This window comes from Oncorhynchus clarkii, chromosome 9 (genome assembly GCF_045791955.1).
Source record: "Oncorhynchus clarkii lewisi isolate Uvic-CL-2024 chromosome 9, UVic_Ocla_1.0, whole genome shotgun sequence".
Taxonomy (NCBI): Eukaryota; Metazoa; Chordata; class Actinopteri; order Salmoniformes; family Salmonidae; genus Oncorhynchus; species Oncorhynchus clarkii.
In genome coordinates, this window is record NC_092155.1 from 38,443,444 (window position 1) to 38,457,298 (window position 13,855).

Here is a 13,855-nt window from a genome sequence, read left to right on the forward strand (position 1 = left end):
CATCGCCAAAACCATTCAGCCACCTTGTCCTGCGCCCAAGAGGTGATAGTCGGCGTTCCGACTAGTGGCCCAAGATCTGCCTGTCTGAGATTGTTCAAGGATCTGCAAAAGGGCTCATCCGGGATTTGAACCCGGGACCTCTCGCACCCTAAGCGAGAATCATACCCCTAGACCAACGAGCCTTATGCCAAAAGTTATTTTTTTGCTTTCTGCAGCAATGACAGTGAAGATATCGATTGACGTGTCCATGGTGCTTGGAACGATTGAACATCATGTGAGTGTTTTGTGCTTTACTTGTGAGCATAACAGTCTTCCAAACTCTTGACCATGCTTCAGTTCAAATCTTCTGTAGTTCATCTGCTGTGTCTTTCACATTCTGTCTTCTTCAGTCGCGACAGCAAAATGATGACGAGTTTTTACAAATTAATAAAGTGCAAAATGAGATCAATTCATTTTTTAAAGAGCAAATGAAAAAATAAGACTTCAAAAGAATGGAACTCATTTATTTTGAGTCAAATGACGCAAAGGTACGTGAATCAAAGTCAATTAATGTTGAAAATACCCATTCAAATAGATCCGTTTTCAACTAGAGAGATTAAGACTCAGCGTATCCGTCTCAATCCTCCACAACTGCTTATGTTACCCCTCCATATCTGCAGTGAAAGATGGTGGACCTAGATCGGTTTTTGTCAAACCATGAGACAATACCTATAATCGGTCTTCTCACAAAAACATCTCTAGCTTCCGAACCGTTTGACCTACAAATTCGTATGACCACTCTCTGGAATGAGGAGACCCTCACGAACACGGTGGTATTCTCAATTTTTCTCTACATCCCCCACAAGTGTCAGGAGACTCGTCTGAAGTCAGAACCGTCTATGTGCCAAGTTCTGTTTGTAGAATCCAAAATCTTGAGCTACAAACTAATGTGACCCCACTTGTCGCAATGTTCTCCGTTTTGCCCTACGTTCCCCACAAGTGTCACGGGACTAATCTGAAGGTAACCTGTAGTGATTAAAATGATAGATTTTTTAACCAGGGACCTCTCGCAACCTAAGCCATAATCATACACCTAAACCAACGATCTGTCTGGTCAATGAATTATCACTTTCCACCAAAATGACGGTCAAATTATGAGTCGATGTCTCAATGTTGCTACTGAGCTGCACATAGCATTGGTGGTATAGTGGTGAGCATAGCTAGCTGCCTTCCAAGCAGTTGACCCGGGTTCGATTCCCGGCCAATGCAGAGCCTGAGGAACTCGTTTGTTTTAGGGGCTGGATGTCATTTCAAGTGTATTACATTGGAATCATTATCGTTGTACTTGGAAGTCAGAATTGCTCCTACATTCTGCAAGTTATCTAAAATAATAAATGTTGTGTGACGTTGAACCAACAAGTGCATATCAAAATAGATTTGCAGTCCCATCGCCAAAACCATTCAGCCACCTTGTCCTGCGCCCAAGAGGTGATAGTCGGCATTCCGACCAGTGGCCCAAGATCTGCCTGTCTGAGATTGTTCAAGGATCTGCAAAAGGGCTCATCCGGGATTTGAACCCGGGACCTCTCGCACCCTAAGCGAGAATCATACCCCTAGACCAACGAGCCTTATGCCAAAAGTTATTTTTTTGCTTTCTGCAGCAATGACAGTGAAGATATCGATTGACGTGTCCATGGTGCTTGGAACGATTGAACATCATGTGAGTGTTTTGTGCTTTACTTGTGAGCATAACAGTCTTCCAAACTCTTGACCATGCTTCAGTTCAAATCTTCTGTAGTTCATCTGCTGTGTCTTTCACATTCTGTCTTCTTCAGTCGCGACAGCAAAATGATGACGAGTTTTTACAAATTAATAAAGTGCAAAATGAGATCAATTCATTTTTTAAAGAGCAAATGAAAAAATAAGACTTCAAAAGAATGGAACTCATTTATTTTGAGTCAAATGACGCAAAGGTACGTGAATCAAAGTCAATTAATGTTGAAAATACCCATTCAAATAGATCCGTTTTCAACTAGAGAGATTAAGACTCAGCGTATCCGTCTCAATCCTCCACAACTGCTTATGTTACCCCTCCATATCTGCAGTGAAAGATGGTGGACCTAGATCGGTTTTTGTCAAACCATGAGACAATACCTATAATCGGTCTTCTCACAAAAACATCTCTAGCTTCCGAACCGTTTGACCTACAAATTCGTATGACCACTCTCTGGAATGAGGAGACCCTCACGAACACGGTGGTATTCTCAATTTTTCTCTACATCCCCCACAAGTGTCAGGAGACTCGTCTGAAGTCAGAACCGTCTATGTGCCAAGTTCTGTTTGTAGAATCCAAAATCTTGAGCTACAAACTAATGTGACCCCACTTGTCGCAATGTTCTCCGTTTTGCCCTACGTTCCCCACAAGTGTCACGGGACTAATCTGAAGGTAACCTGTAGTGATTAAAATGATAGATTTTTTAACCAGGGACCTCTCGCAACCTAAGCCATAATCATACACCTAAACCAACGATCTGTCTGGTCAATGAATTATCACTTTCCACCAAAATGACGGTCAAATTATGAGTCGATGTCTCAATGTTGCTACTGAGCTGCACATAGCATTGGTGGTATAGTGGTGAGCATAGCTGCCTTCCAAGCAGTTGACCCGGGTTCGATTCCCGGCCAATGCAGAGCCTGAGGAATTCATTTGTTTTAAGGGCTGGATGTCATTTCAAGTGTATTACATTGGAATCATTATCGTTGTACTTGGAAGTCAGAATTGCTCCTACATTCTGCAAGTTATCTAAAATAATAAATGTTGTGTGACGTTGAACCAACAAGTGCATATCAAAATAGATTTGCAGTCCCATCGCCAAAACCATTCAGCCACCTTGTCCTGCGCCCAAGAGGTGATAGTCGGCATTCCGACCAGTGGCCCAAGATCTGCCTGTCTGAGATTGTTCAAGGATCTGCAAAAGGGCTCATCCGGGATTTGAACCCGGGACCTCTCGCACCCTAAGCGAGAATCATACCCCTAGACCAACGAGCCTTATGCCAAAAGTTATTTTTTTGCTTTCTGCAGCAATGACAGTGAAGATATCGATTGACGTGTCCATGGTGCTTGGAACGATTGAACATCATGTGAGTGTTTTGTGCTTTACTTGTGAGCATAACAGTCTTCCAAACTCTTGACCATGCTTCAGTTCAAATCTTCTGTAGTTCATCTGCTGTGTCTTTCACATTCTGTCTTCTTCAGTCGCGACAGCAAAATGATGACGAGTTTTTACAAATTAATAAAGTGCAAAATGAGATCAATTCATTTTTTAAAGAGCAAATGAAAAAATAAGACTTCAAAAGAATGGAACTCATTTATTTTGAGTCAAATGACGCAAAGGTACGTGAATCAAAGTCAATTAATGTTGAAAATACCCATTCAAATAGATCCGTTTTCAACTAGAGAGATTAAGACTCAGCGTATCCGTCTCAATCCTCCACAACTGCTTATGTTACCCCTCCATATCTGCAGTGAAAGATGGTGGACCTAGATCGGTTTTTGTCAAACCATGAGACAATACCTATAATCGGTCTTCTCACAAAAACATCTCTAGCTTCCGAACCGTTTGACCTACAAATTCGTATGACCACTCTCTGGAATGAGGAGACCCTCACGAACACGGTGGTATTCTCAATTTTTCTCTACATCCCCCACAAGTGTCAGGAGACTCGTCTGAAGTCAGAACCGTCTATGTGCCAAGTTCTGTTTGTAGAATCCAAAATCTTGAGCTACAAACTAATGTGACCCCACTTGTCGCAATGTTCTCCGTTTTGCCCTACGTTCCCCACAAGTGTCACGGGACTAATCTGAAGGTAACCTGTAGTGATTAAAATGATAGATTTTTTAACCAGGGACCTCTCGCAACCTAAGCCATAATCATACACCTAAACCAACGATCTGTCTGGTCAATGAATTATCACTTTCCACCAAAATGACGGTCAAATTATGAGTCGATGTCTCAATGTTGCTACTGAGCTGCACATAGCATTGGTGGTATAGTGGTGAGCATAGCTGCCTTCCAAGCAGTTGACCCGGGTTCGATTCCCGGCCAATGCAGAGCCTGAGGAATTCATTTGTTTTAAGGGCTGGATGTCATTTCAAGTGTATTACATTGGAATCATTATCGTTGTACTTGGAAGTCAGAATTGCTCCTACATTCTGCAAGTTATCTAAAATAATAAATGTTGTGTGACGTTGAACCAACAAGTGCATATCAAAATAGATTTGCAGTCCCATCGCCAAAACCATTCAGCCACCTTGTCCTGCGCCCAAGAGGTGATAGTCGGCATTCCGACCAGTGGCCCAAGATCTGCCTGTCTGAGATTGTTCAAGGATCTGCAAAAGGGCTCATCCGGGATTTGAACCCGGGACCTCTCGCACCCTAAGCGAGAATCATACCCCTAGACCAACGAGCCTTATGCCAAAAGTTATTTTTTTGCTTTCTGCAGCAATGACAGTGAAGATATCGATTGACGTGTCCATGGTGCTTGGAACGATTGAACATCATGTGAGTGTTTTGTGCTTTACTTGTGAGCATAACAGTCTTCCAAACTCTTGACCATGCTTCAGTTCAAATCTTCTGTAGTTCATCTGCTGTGTCTTTCACATTCTGTCTTCTTCAGTCGCGACAGCAAAATGATGACGAGTTTTTACAAATTAATAAAGTGCAAAATGAGATCAATTCATTTTTTAAAGAGCAAATGAAAAAATAAGACTTCAAAAGAATGGAACTCATTTATTTTGAGTCAAATGACGCAAAGGTACGTGAATCAAAGTCAATTAATGTTGAAAATACCCATTCAAATAGATCCGTTTTCAACTAGAGAGATTAAGACTCAGCGTATCCGTCTCAATCCTCCACAACTGCTTATGTTACCCCTCCATATCTGCAGTGAAAGATGGTGGACCTAGATCGGTTTTTGTCAAACCATGAGACAATACCTATAATCGGTCTTCTCACAAAAACATCTCTAGCTTCCGAACCGTTTGACCTACAAATTCGTATGACCACTCTCTGGAATGAGGAGACCCTCACGAACACGGTGGTATTCTCAATTTTTCTCTACATCCCCCACAAGTGTCAGGAGACTCGTCTGAAGTCAGAACCGTCTATGTGCCAAGTTCTGTTTGTAGAATCCAAAATCTTGAGCTACAAACTAATGTGACCCCACTTGTCGCAATGTTCTCCGTTTTGCCCTACGTTCCCCACAAGTGTCACGGGACTAATCTGAAGGTAACCTGTAGTGATTAAAATGATAGATTTTTTAACCAGGGACCTCTCGCAACCTAAGCCATAATCATACACCTAAACCAACGATCTGTCTGGTCAATGAATTATCACTTTCCACCAAAATGACGGTCAAATTATGAGTCGATGTCTCAATGTTGCTACTGAGCTGCACATAGCATTGGTGGTATAGTGGTGAGCATAGCTGCCTTCCAAGCAGTTGACCCGGGTTCGATTCCCGGCCAATGCAGAGCCTGAGGAATTCATTTATTTTAAGGGCTGGATGTCATTTCAAGTGTATTATATTTGAATCATTATCGTTGTACTTGGAAGTCAGAATTGCTCCTACATTCTGCAAGTTATCTAAAATAATAAATGTTGTGTGACGTTGAACCAACAAGTGCATATCAAAATAGATTTGCAGTCCCATCGCCAAAACCATTCAGCCACCTTGTCCTGCGCCCAAGAGGTGATAGTCGGCATTCCGACCAGTGGCCCAAGATCTGCCTGTCTGAGATTGTTCAAGGATCTGCAAAAGGGCTCATCCGGGATTTGAACCCGGGACCTCTCGCACCCTAAGCGAGAATCATACCCCTAGACCAACGAGCCTTATGCCAAAAGTTATTTTTTTGCTTTCTGCAGCAATGACAGTGAAGATATCGATTGACGTGTCCATGGTGCTTGGAACGATTGAACATCATGTGAGTGTTTTGTGCTTTACTTGTGAGCATAACAGTCTTCCAAACTCTTGACCATGCTTCAGTTCAAATCTTCTGTAGTTCATCTGCTGTGTCTTTCACATTCTGTCTTCTTCAGTCGCGACAGCAAAATGATGACGAGTTTTTACAAATTAATAAAGTGCAAAATGAGATCAATTCATTTTTTAAAGAGCAAATGAAAAAATAAGACTTCAAAAGAATGGAACTCATTTATTTTGAGTCAAATGACGCAAAGGTACGTGAATCAAAGTCAATTAATGTTGAAAATACCCATTCAAATAGATCCGTTTTCAACTAGAGAGATTAAGACTCAGCGTATCCGTCTCAATCCTCCACAACTGCTTATGTTACCCCTCCATATCTGCAGTGAAAGATGGTGGACCTAGATCGGTTTTTGTCAAACCATGAGACAATACCTATAATCGGTCTTCTCACAAAAACATCTCTAGCTTCCGAACCGTTTGACCTACAAATTCGTATGACCACTCTCTGGAATGAGGAGACCCTCACGAACACGGTGGTATTCTCAATTTTTCTCTACATCCCCCACAAGTGTCAGGAGACTCGTCTGAAGTCAGAACCGTCTATGTGCCAAGTTCTGTTTGTAGAATCCAAAATCTTGGGCTACAAACTAATGTGACCCCACTTGTCGCAATGTTCTCCGTTTTGCCCTACGTTCCCCACAAGTGTCACGGGACTAATCTGAAGGTAACCTGTAGTGATTAAAATGATAGATTTTTTAACCAGGGACCTCTCGCAACCTAAGCCATAATCATATCCTCCAACTCTGTCTGTCTTGAAACGATTGAACATCATGTGAGTGTTTTGTGCTTTACTTGTGAGCATAACAGTCTTCCAAAATCTTGACCATGCTTCAGTTCAAATCTTCTGTAGTTCATCTGCTGTGTCTTTCACATTCTGTCTTCTTCAGTCGCGACAGCAAAATGTTGACGAGTTTTTACAAATTAATAAAGTGCAAAATGAGATCAATTCATTTTTTAAAGAGCAAATGAAAAAATAAGACTTCAAAAGAATGGAACTCATTTATTTTGAGTCAAATGACGCAAAGGTACGTGAATCAAAGTCAATTAATGTTGAAAATACCCATTCAAATAGATCCGTTTTCAACTAGAGAGATTAAGACTCAGCGTATCCGTCTCAATCCTCCACAACTGCTTATGTTACCCCTCCATATCTGCAGTGAAAGATGGTGGACCTAGATCGGTTTTTGTCAAACCATGAGACAATACCTATAATCGGTCTTCTCACAAAAACATCTCTAGCTTCCGAACCGTTTGACCTACAAATTCGTATGACCACTCTCTGGAATGAGGAGACCCTCACGAACACGGTGGTATTCTCAATTTTTCTCTACATCCCCCACAAGTGTCAGGAGACTCGTCTGAAGTCAGAACCGTCTATGTGCCAAGTTCTGTTTGTAGAATCCAAAATCTTGGGCTACAAACTAATGTGACCCCACTTGTCGCAATGTTCTCCGTTTTGCCCTACGTTCCCCACAAGTGTCACGGGACTAATCTGAAGGTAACCTGTAGTGATTAAAATGATAGATTTTTTAACCAGGGACCTCTCGCAACCTAAGCCATAATCATACACCTAAACCAACGATCTGTCTGGTCAATGAATTATCACTTTCCACCAAAATGACGGTCAAATTATGAGTCGATGTCTCAATGTTGCTACTGAGCTGCACATAGCATTGGTGGTATAGTGGTGAGCATAGCTGCCTTCCAAGCAGTTGACCCGGGTTCGATTCCCGGCCAATGCAGAGCCTGAGGAATTCATTTGTTTTAAGGGCTGGATGTCATTTCAAGTGTATTACATTTGAATCATTATCGTTGTACTTGGAAGTCAGAATTGCTCCTACATTCTGCAGGTTATCTAAAATAATAAATGTTGTGTGACGTTGAACCAACAAGTGCATATCAAAATAGATTTGCAGTCCCATCGCCAAAACCATTCAGCCACCTTGTCCTGCGCCCAAGAGGTGATAGTCGGCATTCCGACCAGTGGCCCAAGATCTGCCTGTCTGAGATTGTTCAAGGATCTGCAAAAGGGCTCATCCGGGATTTGAACCCGGGACCTCTCGCACCCTAAGCGAGAATCATACCCCTAGACCAACGAGCCTTATGCCAAAAGTTATTTTTTTGCTTTCTGCAGCAATGACAGTGAAGATATCGATTGACGTGTCCATGGTGCTTGGAACGATTGAACATCATGTGAGTGTTTTGTGCTTTACTTGTGAGCATAACAGTCTTCCAAACTCTTGACCATGCTTCAGTTCAAATCTTCTGTAGTTCATCTGCTGTGTCTTTCACATTCTGTCTTCTTCAGTCGCGACAGCAAAATGATGACGAGTTTTTACAAATTAATAAAGTGCAAAATGAGATCAATTCATTTTTTAAAGAGCAAATGAAAAAATAAGACTTCAAAAGAATGGAACTCATTTATTTTGAGTCAAATGACGCAAAGGTACGTGAATCAAAGTCAATTAATGTTGAAAATACCCATTCAAATAGATCCGTTTTCAACTAGAGAGATTAAGACTCAGCGTATCCGTCTCAATCCTCCACAACTGCTTATGTTACCCCTCCATATCTGCAGTGAAAGATGGTGGACCTAGATCGGTTTTTGTCAAACCATGAGACAATACCTATAATCGGTCTTCTCACAAAAACATCTCTAGCTTCCGAACCGTTTGACCTACAAATTCGTATGACCACTCTCTGGAATGAGGAGACCCTCACGAACACGGTGGTATTCTCAATTTTTCTCTACATCCCCCACAAGTGTCAGGAGACTCGTCTGAAGTCAGAACCGTCTATGTGCCAAGTTCTGTTTGTAGAATCCAAAATCTTGGGCTACAAACTAATGTGACCCCACTTGTCGCAATGTTCTCCGTTTTGCCCTACGTTCCCCACAAGTGTCACGGGACTAATCTGAAGGTAACCTGTAGTGATTAAAATGATAGATTTTTTAACCAGGGACCTCTCGCAACCTAAGCCATAATCATACACCTAAACCAACGATCTGTCTGGTCAATGAATTATCACTTTCCACCAAAATGACGGTCAAATTATGAGTCGATGTCTCAATGTTGCTACTGAGCTGCACATAGCATTGGTGGTATAGTGGTGAGCATAGCTGCCTTCCAAGCAGTTGACCCGGGTTCGATTCCCGGCCAATGCAGAGCCTGAGGATTTCATTTGTTTTAGGGGCTGGATGTCATTTCAAGTGTATTACATTTGAATCATTATCGTTGTACTTGGAAGTCAGAATTGCTCCCACATTCTGCAGGTTATCTAAAATAATAAATGTTGTGCGACGTTGAACCAACAAGTGCATATCAAAATAGATTTGCAGTCCCATCGCCAAAACCATTCAGCCACCTTGTCCTGCGCCCAAGAGGTGATAGTCGGCATTCCGACCAGTGGCCCAAGATCTGCCTGTCTGAGATTGTTCAAGGATCTGCAAAAGGGCTCATCCGGGATTTGAACCCGGGACCTCTCGCACCCTAAGCGAGAATCATACCCCTAGACCAACGAGCCTTATGCCAAAAGTTATTTTTTTGCTTTCTGCAGCAATGACAGTGAAGATATCGATTGACGTGTCCCTGGTGCTTGGAACGATTGAACATCATGTGAGTGTTTTGTGCTTTACTTGTGAGCATAACAGTCTTCCAAACTCTTGACCATGCTTCAGTTCAAATCTTCTGTAGTTCATCTGCTGTGTCTTTCACATTCTGTCTTCTTCAGTCGCGACAGCAAAATGATGACGAGTTTTTACAAATTAATAAAGTGCAAAATGAGATCAATTCATTTTTTAAAGAGCAAATGAAAAAATAAGACTTCAAAAGAATGGAACTCATTTATTTTGAGTCAAATGACGCAAAGGTACGTGAATCAAAGTCAATTAATGTTGAAAATACCCATTCAAATAGATCCGTTTTCAACTAGAGAGATTAAGACTCAGCGTATCCGTCTCAATCCTCCACAACTGCTTATGTTACCCCTCCATATCTGCAGTGAAAGATGGTGGACCTAGATCGGTTTTTGTCAAACCATGAGACAATACCTATAATCGGTCTTCTCACAAAAACATCTCTAGCTTCCGAACCGTTTGACCTACAAATTCGTATGACCACTCTCTGGAATGAGGAGACCCTCACGAACACGGTGGTATTCTCAATTTTTCTCTACATCCCCCACAAGTGTCAGGAGACTCGTCTGAAGTCAGAACCGTCTATGTGCCAAGTTCTGTTTGTAGAATCCAAAATCTTGGGCTACAAACTAATGTGACCCCACTTGTCGCAATGTTCTCCGTTTTGCCCTACGTTCCCCACAAGTGTCACGGGACTAATCTGAAGGTAACCTGTAGTGATTAAAATGATAGATTTTTTAACCAGGGACCTCTCGCAACCTAAGCCATAATCATACACCTAAACCAACGATCTGTCTGGTCAATGAATTATCACTTTCCACCAAAATGACGGTCAAATTATGAGTCGATGTCTCAATGTTGCTACTGAGCTGCACATAGCATTGGTGGTATAGTGGTGAGCATAGCTGCCTTCCAAGCAGTTGACCCGGGTTCGATTCCCGGCCAATGCAGAGCCTGAGGAATTCATTTGTTTTAGGGGCTGGATGTCATTTCAAGTGTATTACATTTGAATCATTATCGTTGTACTTGGAAGTCAGAATTGCTCCTACATTCTGCAGGTTATCTAAAATAATAAATGTTGTGCGACGTTGAACCAACAAGTGCATATCAAAATAGATTTGCAGTCCCATCGCCAAAACCATTCAGCCACCTTGTCCTGCGCCCAAGAGGTGATAGTCGGCATTCCGACCAGTGGCCCAAGATCTGCCTGTCTGAGATTGTTCAAGGATCTGCAAAAGGGCTCATCCGGGATTTGAACCCGGGACCTCTCGCACCCTAAGCGAGAATCATACCCCTAGACCAACGAGCCTTATGCCAAAAGTTATTTTTTTGCTTTCTGCAGCAATGACAGTGAAGATATCGATTGACGTGTCCATGGTGCTTGGAACGATTGAACATCATGTGAGTGTTTTGTGCTTTACTTGTGAGCATAACAGTCTTCCAAACTCTTGACCATGCTTCAGTTCAAATCTTCTGTAGTTCATCTGCTGTGTCTTTCACATTCTGTCTTCTTCAGTCGCGACAGCAAAATGATGACGAGTTTTTACAAATTAATAAAGTGCAAAATGAGATCAATTCATTTTTTAAAGAGCAAATGAAAAAATAAGACTTCAAAAGAATGGAACTCATTTATTTTGAGTCAAATGACGCAAAGGTACGTGAATCAAAGTCAATTAATGTTGAAAATACCCATTCAAATAGATCCGTTTTCAACTAGAGAGATTAAGACTCAGCGTATCCGTCTCAATCCTCCACAACTGCTTATGTTACCCCTCCATATCTGCAGTGAAAGATGGTGGACCTAGATCGGTTTTTGTCAAACCATGAGACAATACCTATAATCGGTCTTCTCACAAAAACATCTCTAGCTTCCGAACCGTTTGACCTACAAATTCGTATGACCACTCTCTGGAATGAGGAGACCCTCACGAACACTGTGGTATTCTCTCTATTTTCTCTGTTGCTACTGCGCTGCACATAGCATTGGTGGTATAGTGGTGAGCATAGCTGCCTTCCAAGCAGTTGACCCGGGTTCGATTCCCGGCCAATGCAGAGCCTGAGGAATTTGTTTGTTTTAGGGGCTGGATGTCATTTCAAGTGTATTACATTTGAATCATTATCGTTGTACTTGGAAGTCAGAATTGCTCCTACATTCTGCAGGTTATCTAAAATAATAAATGTTGTGCGACGTTGAACCAACAAGTGCATATCAAAATAGATTTGCAGTCCCATCGCCAAAACCATTCAGCCACCTTGTCCTGCGCCCAAGAGGTGATAGTCGGCATTCCGACCAGTGGCCCAAGATCTGCCTGTCTGAGATTGTTCAAGGATCTAAAAAGGGCTCATCCGGGATTTGAACCCGGGACCTCTCGCACCCTAAGCGAGAATCATACCCCTAGACCAACGAGCCTTATGCCAAAAGTTATTTTTTTGCTTTCTGCAGCAATGACAGTGAAGATATCGATTGACGTGTCCATGGTGCTTGGAACGATTGAACATCATGTGAGTGTTTTGTGCTTTACTTGTGAGCATAACAGTCTTCCAAACTCTTGACCATGCTTCAGTTCAAATCTTCTGTAGTTCATCTGCTGTGTCTTTCACATTCTGTCTTCTTCAGTCGCGACAGCAAAATGATGACGAGTTTTTACAAATTAATAAAGTGCAAAATGAGATCAATTCATTTTTTAAAGAGCAAATGAAAAAATAAGACTTCAAAAGAATGGAACTCATTTATTTTGAGTCAAATGACGCAAAGGTACGTGAATCAAAGTCAATTAATGTTGAAAATACCCATTCAAATAGATCCGTTTTCAACTAGAGAGATTAAGACTCAGCGTATCCGTCTCAATCCTCCACAACTGCTTATGTTACCCCTCCATATCTGCAGTGAAAGATGGTGGACCTAGATCGGTTTTTGTCAAACCATGAGACAATACCTATAATCGGTCTTCTCACAAAAACATCTCTAGCTTCCGAACCGTTTGACCTACAAATTCGTATGACCACTCTCTGGAATGAGGAGACCCTCACGAACACGGTGGTATTCTCAATTTTTCTCTACATCCCCCACAAGTGTCAGGAGACTCGTCTGAAGTCAGAACCGTCTATGTGCCAAGTTCTGTTTGTAGAATCCAAAATCTTGAGCTACAAACTAATGTGACCCCACTTGTCGCAATGTTCTCCGTTTTGCCCTACGTTCCCCACAAGTGTCACGGGACTAATCTGAAGGTAACCTGTAGTGATTAAAATGATAGATTTTTTAACCAGGGACCTCTCGCAACCTAAGCCATAATCATACACCTAAACCAACGATCTGTCTGGTCAATGAATTATCACTTTCCACCAAAATGACGGTCAAATTATGAGTCGATGTCTCAATGTTGCTACTGAGCTGCACATAGCATTGGTGGTATAGTGGTGAGCATAGCTGCCTTCCAAGCAGTTGACCCGGGTTCGATTCCCGGCCAATGCAGAGCCTGAGGAATTCATTTGTTTTAGGGGCTGGATGTCATTTCAAGTGTATTACATTTGAATCATTATCGTTGTACTTGGAAGTCAGAATTGCTCCTACATTCTGCAGGTTATCTAAAATAATAAATGTTGTGCGACGTTGAACCAACAAGTGCATATCAAAATAGATTTGCAGTCCCATCGCCAAAACCATTCAGCCACCTTGTCCTGCGCCCAAGAGGTGATAGTCGGCATTCCGACCAGTGGCCCAAGATCTGCCTGTCTGAGATTGTTCAAGGATCTGCAAAAGGGCTCATCCGGGATTTGAACCCGGGACCTCTCGCACCCTAAGCGAGAATCATACCCCTAGACCAACGAGCCTTATGCCAAAAGTTATTTTTTTGCTTTCTGCAGCAATGACAGTGAAGATATCGATTGACGTGTCCATGGTGCTTGGAACGATTGAACATCATGTGAGTGTTTTGTGCTTTACTTGTGAGCATAACAGTCTTCCAAACTCTTGACCATGCTTCAGTTCAAATCTTCTGTAGTTCATCTGCTGTGTCTTTCACATTCTGTCTTCTTCAGTCGCGACAGCAAAATGATGACGAGTTTTTACAAATTAATAAAGTGCAAAATGAGATCAATTCATTTTTTAAAGAGCAAATGAAAAAATAAGACTTCAAAAGAATGGAACTCATTTATTTTGAGTCAAATGACGCAAAGGTACGTGAATCAAAGTCAATT

General features: G+C 41.9%; 19 non-coding genes across 19 annotated transcripts; 9 read left to right on the top strand and 10 right to left on the bottom strand.

The window, feature by feature from the left end:
- Positions 1-110: 110 nt before the first annotated feature.
- On the bottom strand, positions 111-182 carry trnap-agg (transfer RNA proline (anticodon AGG)). The gene has a single exon. It is a non-coding gene; the product is annotated as a tRNA-Pro (tRNA).
- Positions 183-1,172: 990 nt separating this feature from the next.
- On the top strand, positions 1,173-1,248 carry trnag-ucc (transfer RNA glycine (anticodon UCC)). Its single transcript has one exon. It is a non-coding gene; the product is annotated as a tRNA-Gly (tRNA).
- A 287-nt stretch (positions 1,249-1,535) lies between these two features.
- On the bottom strand, positions 1,536-1,607 carry trnap-agg (transfer RNA proline (anticodon AGG)). Its single transcript has one exon. It is a non-coding gene; the product is annotated as a tRNA-Pro (tRNA).
- A 990-nt stretch (positions 1,608-2,597) lies between these two features.
- trnag-ucc (transfer RNA glycine (anticodon UCC)) lies at positions 2,598-2,669 on the top strand. Its single transcript has one exon. It is a non-coding gene; the product is annotated as a tRNA-Gly (tRNA).
- Positions 2,670-2,956: 287 nt separating this feature from the next.
- On the bottom strand, positions 2,957-3,028 carry trnap-agg (transfer RNA proline (anticodon AGG)). Its single transcript has one exon. It is a non-coding gene; the product is annotated as a tRNA-Pro (tRNA).
- Positions 3,029-4,018: 990 nt separating this feature from the next.
- Positions 4,019-4,090, top strand: trnag-ucc (transfer RNA glycine (anticodon UCC)). The gene has a single exon. It is a non-coding gene; the product is annotated as a tRNA-Gly (tRNA).
- A 287-nt stretch (positions 4,091-4,377) lies between these two features.
- Positions 4,378-4,449, bottom strand: trnap-agg (transfer RNA proline (anticodon AGG)). The gene has a single exon. It is a non-coding gene; the product is annotated as a tRNA-Pro (tRNA).
- Positions 4,450-5,439: 990 nt separating this feature from the next.
- trnag-ucc (transfer RNA glycine (anticodon UCC)) lies at positions 5,440-5,511 on the top strand. The gene has a single exon. It is a non-coding gene; the product is annotated as a tRNA-Gly (tRNA).
- Positions 5,512-5,798: 287 nt separating this feature from the next.
- Positions 5,799-5,870, bottom strand: trnap-agg (transfer RNA proline (anticodon AGG)). The gene has a single exon. It is a non-coding gene; the product is annotated as a tRNA-Pro (tRNA).
- A 1,824-nt stretch (positions 5,871-7,694) lies between these two features.
- trnag-ucc (transfer RNA glycine (anticodon UCC)) lies at positions 7,695-7,766 on the top strand. Its single transcript has one exon. It is a non-coding gene; the product is annotated as a tRNA-Gly (tRNA).
- Positions 7,767-8,053: 287 nt separating this feature from the next.
- On the bottom strand, positions 8,054-8,125 carry trnap-agg (transfer RNA proline (anticodon AGG)). Its single transcript has one exon. It is a non-coding gene; the product is annotated as a tRNA-Pro (tRNA).
- Positions 8,126-9,115: 990 nt separating this feature from the next.
- On the top strand, positions 9,116-9,187 carry trnag-ucc (transfer RNA glycine (anticodon UCC)). The gene has a single exon. It is a non-coding gene; the product is annotated as a tRNA-Gly (tRNA).
- Positions 9,188-9,474: 287 nt separating this feature from the next.
- Positions 9,475-9,546, bottom strand: trnap-agg (transfer RNA proline (anticodon AGG)). Its single transcript has one exon. It is a non-coding gene; the product is annotated as a tRNA-Pro (tRNA).
- Positions 9,547-10,536: 990 nt separating this feature from the next.
- trnag-ucc (transfer RNA glycine (anticodon UCC)) lies at positions 10,537-10,608 on the top strand. The gene has a single exon. It is a non-coding gene; the product is annotated as a tRNA-Gly (tRNA).
- A 287-nt stretch (positions 10,609-10,895) lies between these two features.
- On the bottom strand, positions 10,896-10,967 carry trnap-agg (transfer RNA proline (anticodon AGG)). Its single transcript has one exon. It is a non-coding gene; the product is annotated as a tRNA-Pro (tRNA).
- A 671-nt stretch (positions 10,968-11,638) lies between these two features.
- Positions 11,639-11,710, top strand: trnag-ucc (transfer RNA glycine (anticodon UCC)). The gene has a single exon. It is a non-coding gene; the product is annotated as a tRNA-Gly (tRNA).
- A 286-nt stretch (positions 11,711-11,996) lies between these two features.
- Positions 11,997-12,068, bottom strand: trnap-agg (transfer RNA proline (anticodon AGG)). Its single transcript has one exon. It is a non-coding gene; the product is annotated as a tRNA-Pro (tRNA).
- A 990-nt stretch (positions 12,069-13,058) lies between these two features.
- On the top strand, positions 13,059-13,130 carry trnag-ucc (transfer RNA glycine (anticodon UCC)). The gene has a single exon. It is a non-coding gene; the product is annotated as a tRNA-Gly (tRNA).
- A 287-nt stretch (positions 13,131-13,417) lies between these two features.
- Positions 13,418-13,489, bottom strand: trnap-agg (transfer RNA proline (anticodon AGG)). The gene has a single exon. It is a non-coding gene; the product is annotated as a tRNA-Pro (tRNA).
- Between the last annotated feature and the right edge of the window lie 366 nt (positions 13,490-13,855).